This window comes from Leptopilina heterotoma, unplaced genomic scaffold (assembly GCF_015476425.1).
Source record: "Leptopilina heterotoma isolate Lh14 unplaced genomic scaffold, ASM1547642v1 Lhet_183, whole genome shotgun sequence".
Taxonomy (NCBI): Eukaryota; Metazoa; Arthropoda; class Insecta; order Hymenoptera; family Figitidae; genus Leptopilina; species Leptopilina heterotoma.
The window spans coordinates 745,569-758,014 of record NW_025110901.1 but is presented as its reverse complement, the minus strand read 5'-3'; the positions used below and the strand labels follow the sequence as shown (position 1 = coordinate 758,014).

The window sequence follows — 12,446 nt, the reverse complement described above, 5'->3', positions numbered from 1 at the left end:
ATTGAAATTTTGCAAAGAATTTTATTTAAATTTTTGAAAATAATTGAAATTTTGCAAAGAATTTTATTTAAATTTTTGAAAATAATTGAATTTTTGGCGAAAAATTTTGCTATTTGTAAATATAATTGAATTCTTGACGAGATATTGGTGAAAATTTTTTAAAAAATAATTGAATTTCTTCGAAGAATTTTATTACTTTTGAAAATAATTGAATTTTGTAAAGAATTTTATTAAAATTCCTAAAAATTAAATTTATGTGAAGAATTTTGTTATTTATCAAGATAATTGCATTAAAACTTTTGTAATAATAAATAATATTAAAAAAAACAACCAACTTTTAAAAATAATTGAAACTTGACTTCACCAAAATACTAATCTTACAAATTTGATAAATTTCATGAAAATTTTCATCGATCATAAATTTCAAGATTTGAAACTTTGAAAACAAAAGTTTCCAATTGAAAGTTTCAACGGCACTTTTTTTAAATTTGGTGTGAATTTATCATTAAAAGATAAAAAAAAAGGGAAATTTTCAAAATAAAGTACGTTTAGAGGCCAAAGTTAAAAAAAAGGGGACTTTTAGGGAAATAGGGGACAGACTGTGAAGCCTGGATTCTGTATTTCGGAAAGACAAGGACGAGGGAATGAAAGAGCAAAAAAAGAAGAGAAGAGAAAAAAAAAGCGAGAAGTGATAGGGAGGGTGGCCAAAGACAAAAGAAGTTTATTACGGGGTCGGTTGAGAAGTGCGTGGCGTCGTGTTGCATCGCGAATTCGGGGTGGATTGGAGGGGCTCTATTAAGCACCATCACTTGCACCATACATCACATGGGGACATATTTTTCTCTTACACATCCATACATAAATGTGGGAGAAAGAGGTGGCGATTCAATGGCACATTTAAGAGAAAAGGACGTGGAAAAAAAAAACGTGAAGAACGGGTCCGAGTAGGGGAGGATGCAGAGCTATTGTGCGCAAAAAAGAATTGGGCACTGCTTTTCTACCACGTGTATATGTATGTACGCCAGTTTCCAAAGGGGATCTCATTTGCGGCCCTTATGTGTATAGAGCTCTTTCTAAAAACCAAGGAATTGTAGAGAGAAGCATTTTTCTATATTATTACATCGCAAGAAGAATTTTTTTGCAAAAAAAAAAAAAAAATTGACAGAAAAAAAATATTCACAAGCCAAATTTTTCTCGAAATTTAATCGCATTAAACCCAAAAATTAATTCGCTCAGAGAAATCGGTCTTTTACAGATCAGAACGTTTGTGAAACTTGATAAGCCTGCTCGGGGAATTTTTTTTAGCACAATAAAACGGAACTGTCAGATAATATTTTGTACTAGTCTATTACATTATAAAAAATTAAAAAATCATTTGCAAATTATTTTGAATACAATTTTTTTTAAATTCATTCCTTTTACAACAAAATTTATCTTTATAATAAACTTACTTTTATTATTAAATTATTTTTACAATAAAATTAGGTTTATAATAAAATTATGTTTACAATAAAATTATTTTTACAACAAAAAAATTTTAGTCTACTTTTTTAATTGAAAAAGAATTTTCTGTAATTCAAATTTCCAATTTTAATTTATTTTCCATTGAACTATTTTGAATCCACTTTTCTACAAAAATTTTATTTCTGGTTAAAAAGCGATTTTCATTAAAAAATTTGAAAATGCAAAATTTTTTTCAAGTATTTAAATTTGTTTTCAACATAAAGGAGATGTTTGAAAAAAAAATATTTCCATACGAAAGAGTATGTATTCCGAGCAGAAGAAAAATAATTAGACGAGGAGTGCAGATGGCCAATTTGTCTCAAGTGCATACAGCAACGTGAAAGTTCAAGTATCTAAATTTCAAACTGATACACACAACACTTTCGCCATTAACATATATATTGTACAAATTACCAAACTATTCATTTAGAATTAAGTTGAAAAAATAAATCAATAAAAGGAACGAAATAAACGAAACAATAAAATTCTAATTATATTAATGAAATTTTTTTTTTCAAAGAGTGATTCGACAAAAATTTAAAAATACAAAACAAGAAATTTTTAAGGGGAGAAAAATCGATTTCTTGAGTCACCCCATTCACATTCGATACAACCGCTCAATTTCCGGTCTCCTTAAACCATGGGAAGGAGTTTAAGTTTCCGGTGAGCAGATGAAATTTTGCGCTTCTGAATTTCCGGAATTCTTTATATTATATAATTTTTCAAAAGGGATGAAATCGATGAATTTCTTTTGCTTTATTAAATTACTGATTTATCATATCAATTCCTTTTTTTATATTACCCAAATGTAAAATATAGAATTAATATTAAATAAGTATTGAATAAATTAATATTTACAAATAAAATTTTTTTTTAAACATTTTGTATCTTTTTCAAATGAACAGTATTTGAATTTAAATTAACTTAAATGAATAGTAATTAAAACACCAAAGCCTCGTTAAATTTTAATTAATGCTCTAATTTTCGGAAAGTGAAACAAAGCATTTTTGTTCTTTCACTGTTTTTAAAATTAGAAAAAAATGAATAATTACCAAAAAAAAAATTTGAATCTGATTTTAAATAAAAATATTGTTGAACGTTTTCTTATCGTCCTACTGTATATTTAATAATCTGATAAAAATTGTAGATAAACATTTAATCATTATTCTTTTTCCATAGAAATTAAGATTTTCTAAAATTTTAATTTGAAATTTTTTGAAATCCAATAATATATGAAAATTACTACTGTAACTTCTTATAAAAGTATTTTCAAGATTTCAGCTCAATTATTTTTTTATTATAAAAATTTTAAACTAAAATTCTTTTCTAAATCAATTTATTTAAATATTTAAAATGATTTTTGAACAAGTTCTTTGAGAAATCAATTATTTAAAGAAAAATAGAAAGTTAACCAAAAATAATTCTGAAATGAAATTGTTTACGATTTAATTTTACGTCATTTCAATTATTTGCCAATTTTTCAATTCAAAATAAATTCAAAAATTAAACTGATTAGAAAAAAATTTTAATTTAAGTTTTTCAAAAAACTAATATTTTTAGAATTTTTAACTGAAATTATTTAAAATTCAAATATTCTAATATTTTTATTCATTTATTATAAACAATTTTTAATTAAAATTCTTCTCTTAATCAATTTTTTAAAAACTTTTACCAAAAATTCTTCTCTAAATCAATTTTTTAAAAAGTTCTTTGAAAATTCAATTATTTAAAGAAAAAAATCAATTTGACCTAAAATAATTTTGAAATCACTTGTTTGCAATTCAATTTTATGAAATTTCAGTTAATCGGAAATTTTTAATCTAAAATAGATTTACAAATGCAATTAATATAAAAAAAATAAATTATAATTATTAAAAAGAAACTAAATTTTCCAGAATTGTTAATTAAAATTATTTAAAATTCAATTATTTAAAAAAATTTTAAGCGCAACTCTAAAAAAATTCAATTATTTTTGGAATTTTTAAATAAAATTATTCGCAAAATAATTTACAATTATTTCAATTCAATTTCATATTTTTTAAAGTTCAATGTTTGAGAAGTAGAAAAAAAATTTTCAGTTTTCTATTTAAATTCGTGGTGATTAATATTTTCAAAAAAAATAATTAGTTGTTGAAAAATCCAGAATTTTTATATAAATTCTAGAAATTTTAATATTTTTCCAGTATTTTTAAATAAAATTCCCTGAATTTTTTTTATTTCCCTGATCAATTTTATTTTTCCTGACTTTTCTCCGAATTCCCTGACTTGTGGCAAACACTGCAAAAAAAAGAAATCAGTGACAAATTTTTTTTCCAGAAAAACAAAATTACCAAATATTTCCAAAAATCGAAAAAAAATAAGAAAGGAGTGACAAATTTTTCTTTCAAGAAAAAAAAATTGCCAAAAGATTTCCAAACCTCGAAAAAATTAACAAAGGAGTGAAAATTTTTTTTTCAGAAAAAACAAATTGTCAAAATTTTCAGATTTCCAAAAATCGAAATAGAAAGGAGTAAAAAAGTTGTATTCAAGAAAAACAAAATAACCAAAAGATTTGCCAAAAGTTAAGAAAGAAATTAAGAAAGCAAAAAAAGAAAGTAATGAAGTTTTTTCCATGTAAAACAAAATTGCCAAAAGATTTCCAAACCTCGAAAAAATTAACACAGGAGTGAAAATTTTTTTTTCAGAAAAAACAAATTGTCAAAATTTTCAGATTTCCAAAAATCGAAATAGAAAGGAGTAAAAAAGTTGTATTCAAGAAAAACAAAATAACCAAAAGATTTGCCAAAAGTTAAGAAAGAAATTAAGAAAGCAAAAAAAGAAAGTAATGAAGTTTTTTCCATGTAAAACAAAATTGTCAAAAGATTTTCAAAAATCCTAACAAAAAGAAAGTGAGTGACAATTTTTTTTTCCAAGAAAAACAAAATTGCCAAAGAATTTCCAAAAATCGAAAAAAAAAATTAAGAAAGCAAGAAAGTCATACTGACAAACCCCCGACGATTGAACAAGACATTTCCATAAGTCTAATTGAATAATTTACTCCGAAAAAAAAGTTAAAGAAACCTATCCGGGCATTTAGTGAGTAATTTTTCAAGACCTAATATTCCTCCCTAAAAATAAAAGAATCCCCAACGGCGTCAACCATGAATGCAATGTATATGTGTATCATGCACACAGGCACACAATGTAAGAACATACATATATAAGAAAAAACGTAAGAGCACGCAAAACGTACATTCAACTATACTGAAAACGACGATGAAGTAACGAAAGAAAATCGATATGCATGATTCACACACGCGAATGAAGGGGGGAAGGTGGGAGAACTTTAGGGGAAAGAGAAATGAAGGAAGGGGGTTATTTCTCCCCAGTTCCATGCCCCAATACCCCATGGGTTCTCTTTCGGTGTAAAAAGGGAGACTAAAACTGGGCACGTATATGTTTGAGAGAGAAAACTATGTGCACCATCGAGCAACACACATGTGTTGTCCTGCGTAATTCTATATACAAGCGTATACCAAGGAGGGGTATTCCTACAATGCTAACCCCCTCGGTCACTCGATCAGTCGTGTCCCTAGTTCCATACAGTTATAAACTTGAGCCATTCAAATTTTCTCCATTCGTCGCGAATCGTTTATTTAAACAAAAGACAAAAATTGTCCAATTCAACTAATCTACATAATTTCAGTGTTCGAAAACCACGCGCTCATCATATTCCTTCGATGAAAATAAGAAGCAACAGAAACATTTTGAAGACTATTCAAATCAACCCTTATATTCGCGCCGCGAATTCCGATTCGTGAATGAAATTACACGCGAAAGGATACGACGTAAAATTGTGCGCTATCTAAACAAGGCATTGTTTTATCGTCTTTTTCTTTTAACACAGGGGAGGAAGAGTATTTTACAATTTGAAAATTGTTGGGAAATTTTTCATACGGTGACTATGGAGTATTGACAAAATAGAAATTGCATGACAATGTGAAAAAAAAGAGTTGAAGGTGAGACAAGAAACCAGGGCAAATTCTTTAGAAAAGAGTTATTGAAAAAATTTAGTGTAAACTATGTAAATTATTTAGATTGAAAATTAAATTTGCCCAAACTTAAATTTTTATAGAAGAATTTCTCATGTTTAAAAGTTAATTTAATGTTTTTCCCAAACTTAAATTTTTATAGAAGAATTTCTCATGTTTAAAAGTTAATTTAATATTTTTCCCAAACTTAAATTTTTATAGAAGAATTTCTCATGTTTAAAAGTTAATTTAATGTTTTTCACAAAAGAAGAAAATTATTTGAATCAAGCACAAGAATTAATTTTAAACAAATTATTTTTCCCTAATAATTTACAATTGTTTGATAATTTTATGTTCCATTAATTTATTTTCATTATTGCTCCAAATATTTTTTCATTTCCTCAAATACTTTTTAGTGCTCCAAATATTTTTCGTTAATTCAATAAATATTTTTCAATGCTCCAAATAATTCTTCGTTAACTCAACTATTTTTCAGTGCTCCAAATAATTTTTCATTAACTCAAATATTTTTGTCAAACATTTTTTCGTTAACTCAAATATTTTTCTCAAACATTTTTTCGTTAACTCAAATATGTTTTATCGATCCAAATATTTTTTATCCAAATACATTTTTGATTTAAACAAAGTTTTAATAAAACAATACATAAACTATAAAATTTCATTCGAGAAAACAATCATCGGTTCAAGGAGACACCTGCTGCTTTTGATTCAAATGATTTTCAATAATTCTGAATAAATTAAAAACAAAAAATTAACTTTTAATTCAAAAACGAAACTTCAAAAAAAAGCAAAATCTAAACTAAAGAAATATTTTAAACGAAAAAGAACTTTTGAACCAAAAAGTAGTTTAAATTTAAAAAAAATATTTCCAAATCCATAAATCGTAAAAGTCATTTAAATAATTTGGAAAGAATTTTTCCCCCCTCATTTAAAAAATTCACACGATAATTGGCATTTTAGGAATTAAAAATTCAATCGCGATTAAAAATTCACGCATGGAAAACGTCCACATTTTCCAGTAGCAATAATAATTATATGGTGCGATGATTGTGCATGAAATTGTATTGTTGACGTTTGAGTTCGATTTTTATATAACTCAATATTTACATGCTTTAAATAAAATGAGGTCATGCAAAAAAAAAAGAAATAAACAATACATTTCATATTGTTTCGTTCTCTTTTATTTTTGCAAAAATAAATGAACTACTTTCATACAAATACATATATGACAAATGACGAATATTGTGTATCTCAATTTCGATTAAAATTTTTTTTTGACATGCAACAATTGTTAATTAGTATTTTTAAATTATTAAAATTCTTCCGCTTGAATGCCAAGTTTTCAAATTTACCATTTTCCAGACAAAATGAATTTTTTATATATGCAAAAAATATTTCTTTTATATCAATATCGTAAATACACAATTTTTGTATTAGGTTTTTGAAAACTTTATTAATAAACTATTAAGAACTTGATTGAAAAAAATTGTTGACAAATTATTTTTGAAACTACGAATTATTCAAATTAGTTGATTGTATTTGTTAAAAACTTGATTGAAAAAAATTTTCAGATTATTTTTAAAGCTAATAGTTAAATTAACTAATTTAATTAACTAATTGATAGTATTTGTTTAGAAACTTGATTGAAAATAATTTTCGACAAATTATTTTTGAAACTAATAATTATTTGCCTTATTCATAGTATTTGTCTGAAAACTTGATTGAAAACATCGTTGAAAATAATTTTTACTAAACTATTATTGATGCTAATAGTTATTATTCAAATTATTTACTAAAAAACTTGATGTTGATTAATTTGTCTCAACTATCAATTATTAAAGCAGCTTTCAGGTTTAAAAAAAAGTCCAATTAAATTGTTTTTTATAACAAAGAAATGACTAAATCAACTTTTAGTGTCAAGTAAAAAATTTTAATTTATCCTTTATAGCCAAGAAGTCGTTATTCCTTCGACTCCGTTTTTGGAGACGTTTCGTGCTCCAAAAACTGTCGAACCGGATTGACAACACGTGAATGTAAAAAATTTAAAGTCCTTGTCAAAGTAATTTCTGTTATTACTCAAGTACAAAATAAAGTACAAGACAAAAAAAATACAAAAGAAAATTCAAAGAAAAAAGGAACAAAAAAATGAACAAACTAGAACAAACCAAAACAATATTTAAAAAACAAAAAAAAAACGAACTATTCTGAAGATATTGGAAAAATGTAATTTTCTTATTAAATTCATTTTTTCCAAAAAAAATATTACTCAAAATTGAGATTACATTATCCACATTTTGAAATACATATATACGTAGGAAAAAAAGACCCTTATTCTCAAAGCATGTCACAACAAAAATTCGCCATTCCTTATCATTTGCATGTACATTATCCAATTCATCAAGATCTAAAATAAAATTAAAGTCAATAAACCGCTGGAAAATGGTGACGTAAACTTGAACATAACAATAATTATGAACATCTGTTCACTGAAAGACGGAGATTTGAACGCGTCGTTAATTTTTCATGGGCTGTGTATGGATAGTAGTACTACACGTTAGGGGGACGATCGAGGGATTTCGATGCAAGGCTATGAGTGCAACTTTTTGCAGCGTCGCGACGCCTATTTTTTTAATGTCAATTATATTGCGAGAAAAAAATTTTTTTTTTACCCTCTTTTTGTAAAATTAAAAAAAGTATTAAAAAAAAAATTATTTTTCTCACTTGTTATGCATAATGAATGTCCAGAGCACGTAAGCACAAGTCCGTAACTTTAGATAATAAAACTTGAAAACGATGCCAAGTTGTGGTCACCTGGGTCTGATTCCGAAACAAGATACGCCTGAGACTTATAATAAATAAACAGTAATGTCACTTTTCTGTCAATATAACGACAATTTATCCCGTAATCAACCAATGACTGTATTTCAATGACCTGTAAAATAAAAGAAAAGGAGTCAGTACATTTTTTACGATAGTCATAAAAGAACGAAGATTTACTTATAGAAATTTCTGATTCAATTTTTTTTCTGTTTCAATTTCAATTTCTGTCTTGGGGTGAACAAATTTTCTTTCTGCTCAATGTAATTTTATTTGTAAAATCTAAAATTAATTTTTTCTTCTAAACTTAAAAATTAAATAATCAATTTTTGACTGGTTGACAAATAAAGTTGCAAATTTAAAAATTAAATTCGAAAATCAAAATTAATATTCACTTGTAAACATTTATTATTGCGATTTTTTACTTCTAGTAAATAATTTTTGTTTATTATTTCGAGCTGAATAATTTTTCGGTAAGGGTTTATTTTTCGAAATGAATAAAATTAATCCATAAAATTTAATTTAAGGAAAATTTATATTGATATTCAATTGATAGTCAATAAAATTGTTTTTTGAGGGTGAGAATACAATTTAGGTAAATTGACCAAAGTTAAAGTTGTTCACATTTTTTCCCTATTATTTGAACGAAATGAAACAGAAGTTAAAAATATTTTCTCAATTCTCCAATTTAAAAACTGAAACAAACGTTGAAAATGGTCAACAATTAAAAAAAGTAAACAATACAGTAAGTTTAGAATATTTCTTGGCAAGAAATTCAATAAAAATAGAATTTTCGAAATACAAATTTTTTTGTCAACATTTGTAAAGAAGGAATTATTTAAATTTTAAACAACGCAAGAAGCTAGGAAAAAAAATGCAACAAAGGCATAAAGAAATCTTGTAGGCACAGAAAGACAAAAGGAAAACTAATCCAACAAGGTCGAGAGGGATGAGCACGTTGGCAATTTCTTTCAAGTAAATTGTTTTTTTTCGAATATAAAAGAAAAGAAAAATAGGTGGTTGCAATTCGCACCTAGAAGATATCTAGTGACCATTGCATTATCACGCTCGAGGGCGTTTAAAGAAGGGAAGAGGGAGGGTGGGGACCAACTGATGGCGGGGTTGGTGTAGGCTTACTTTAGACGATGGTGTGGAATTACCGTACTTATATTCAAGTCTAATATTAAGTTACCATTTTGCTTTACGGCAAGTGAACAGACTGCCTGCATATAGGAAGCCATCCGAGCGCCTGCTGGGACAGTCTGGCCTCTTCGCCTGGGCCCACCTACTATACAATAACTTTATTAACTGTCCTCTCGTGTCTCTTCAAACAAACAACCTGCTTCTTGCACGTGCGAACAATTTTTTCTCTTTCATCGAGAGAGAGAGAGAGAGAAAAAAATTTCTCTTTTCTAATTCAACTTGTTTCAAATTCATTACAATTTAGAATTTACAAGCAGTTCGAATACTTCATAATCTTTCAAAATCAGTCTTTCGTAAATGTGGACGAAAGAAATAGTTCAAAGATCGATTGGAAAAAAATTGTCGACAAAAAAAGGTAGGATTTCAAAAAGTTTACTCTTTTTTTCTATCCATCTTTTACTTTAAAATAAAAATCTCCTCCACATTTTACGGTGTTTTTAATTTCCAAACCAAGAGTTGAAAAATAAAAATATTATCGTTCCTTAATTATTTCTAAATTTTTCTATAAAAAAACTAGCTTCAACTTTTTTAATTTAGAATCAGAAAAAGTAAACAAAAGAAAAATCCTTTTTAAAAATCTAAACTAAAAAATCCATTTAATATTTGTTTACTTGAAACGAATTTTAATATTGAAACAAAATGCACTTTTCTTAAAATAAAAAATCCCCTACGTATTTAGAAGGTTTTTAAATCCAATACAGAGTTAAAAAAAAAAAAGTAAAATATATTTCTCTTTTGGATTCTTTCTACATTATTCTTTTTTTTTAAATTTCTATCAACTTTAGTAATTGAGAATCGAAAAAAGTAAACAAGAGAAAAATTTAATTTTTGTCTACTTGAAACGAATTCTGAACTTGAAACAAATTTCATTTTTCTTAAAAGTAAAAAAAAACTCTACATTTTCTGGAGTATTTTCAATTTCCAATTTGAAAAAATTTAATAAAAGTAATATATTTTCTCTTTCTCTCTCTTTCGAAAAAATTGATTCCACCTAATAATTTAGAATCAATAAAAAGTAAACAAGTGGATTTATTTAATTTTTGTTTCCTTGAAACGAATTTTGAACGTTAAAGAAATTAACTGACAAACTAATTGTCCGATTTTTATAAACTTGTGAATTAAAATAATCGTTTGAATTCATACGAATTAAATTTATTTACCTCCTGTAATTTTTTTCTTCTCATTTGCTTCGATGTTTTAATGATTTCCATCTTATTCACTAAACACTATTTTGTGCGAAAGTCTCTCAAAATAAATTTCATCTAATTTGGTGCTTATTTTTTTCCATCATCATCATCATCATCATCGACATTATAATCATCATCATCAGTAAAATGGAGTAAAAAAATCATCTAATTTGGTGCTTTTTTCATCATTTTCTTCATCATCATCATCATCATCATCATCATCAATAAATGGGGCGACAAAAAAATCATCTAATTTGGTGCTTTTTTCATCATCTTCATCATCATCATCAGTAATGGAGCAACAATAAAAATTCATCTAATTCAGGGCTTTTTTCGTCATCATCATCATCAATATCATCATCAGTAATGGAGCAACAAAAATGGAATATTAAATGTGCGGCTGCCAGCAGCCGACCACTTTTGTATTTAAAAAAGAAATGAGTCTGGTCTCATGAAAACTGATATCGTCGATTGCCCAAGACGCTGGCGAAAGGAAGGCATCAGGTAATAAAATAATTTATTATCGAAGGACGATCAAACTTAGAAGTCTTTTCTTTCACCCTCTTCTCAAAATCTGCAAATTCACATAGAAATTCAGTAACAATATAAATTACAAAAAATAAATATAAATCTAGAAAATAAATACAAAAATTAATAAATAATCGTAAAATAATAATTGCATAAACTTAAAAAACAAAATAAATTATAAATATAAATTTATATAGAAAATATTGTATTTTATAATTTACGCTAAGTTCACAACGTTTTTTCAATTCATAATTCAATTATCAACAATATTCGAAGCAAAAATATTCTTCGATACAAATTTTCATCTTTAAAAATTTTTCTCAGTTTCTTGATTAATAATTTTTAAAATAAAAATTTGTATACTAGAAATTCTATGTAAAAAATATTTTTGTCAGAATTTTTGTTTCAATTTGAACTCGATTAACGTTTTAATTTTTAAGATTTTAAATAGTAAATACAAAAATAAACTTTATTTCAGCCATCGAGAGGCGAAATTAAGAAGGTAGAGGTACTGACTTCTGTGTGTGCTGGGTTCGAAATAAATATCCTAGCACCATTTGAAATCAGTACTACTCCTCTTATCAATCAACAGACAATTGAACGCAAGGAAAAAAAGTATTCAGGATCATAAAAAGAAAAGAAAACATGAATTTTATAGTTGATTCTTTAATGATTTTCATGGAAATTCATTCATCAAATATTAGTTGTTATTCCAGTCTTGATTTTTCTTTTGTGAATATTACAACATGTCACAAAATTGGTAGGAATCATTTGTATATATATAATAATAATAATCCGTATTACAATACGTAGACTTATTCACACGATCAAGTAAATTACAACATATCCTAACAATAATTAATAACATAGACTCTTCACGTAAATAATTACAACATGTATATATATATATAATATTTTTATAATCTAAAATTGCAAATTTACAAATTTTCCATTCTGTAAATTTGCAATTTTTCACTTAAACAAAAAGGAGTAATAAATAACTGCCTAAAATTTCCGTACTTGGACTACGGCATTTGACGAAAAGCGTCTATTTACAATATTCATTATTTTTTTTCGAGATTCAAAAGCTCTTGAGCTTGAATCAAACAGCCTTAGTGTGCCTCACAGCATCACTATTCTACAATGGAAGTAGATAATTCATCAGATAATTAAGGTA

General features: G+C 26.2%; 1 protein-coding gene across 1 annotated transcript in view; it reads right to left on the bottom strand.

Moving 5' to 3' along the window:
- Nucleotides 1–11,182: 11,182 nt before the first annotated feature.
- Nucleotides 11,183–12,446, bottom strand: part of LOC122500305 (ubiquitin-like modifier-activating enzyme ATG7) — a 32,081-nt gene continuing 30,817 nt past the window's right edge. Inside the window, exon 10 of the mRNA XM_043609176.1 lies at nt 11,183–11,315. The gene's annotated coding sequence lies outside the window, so the exon portion shown is untranslated. The remainder of the gene's footprint in view (nt 11,316–12,446) is intronic.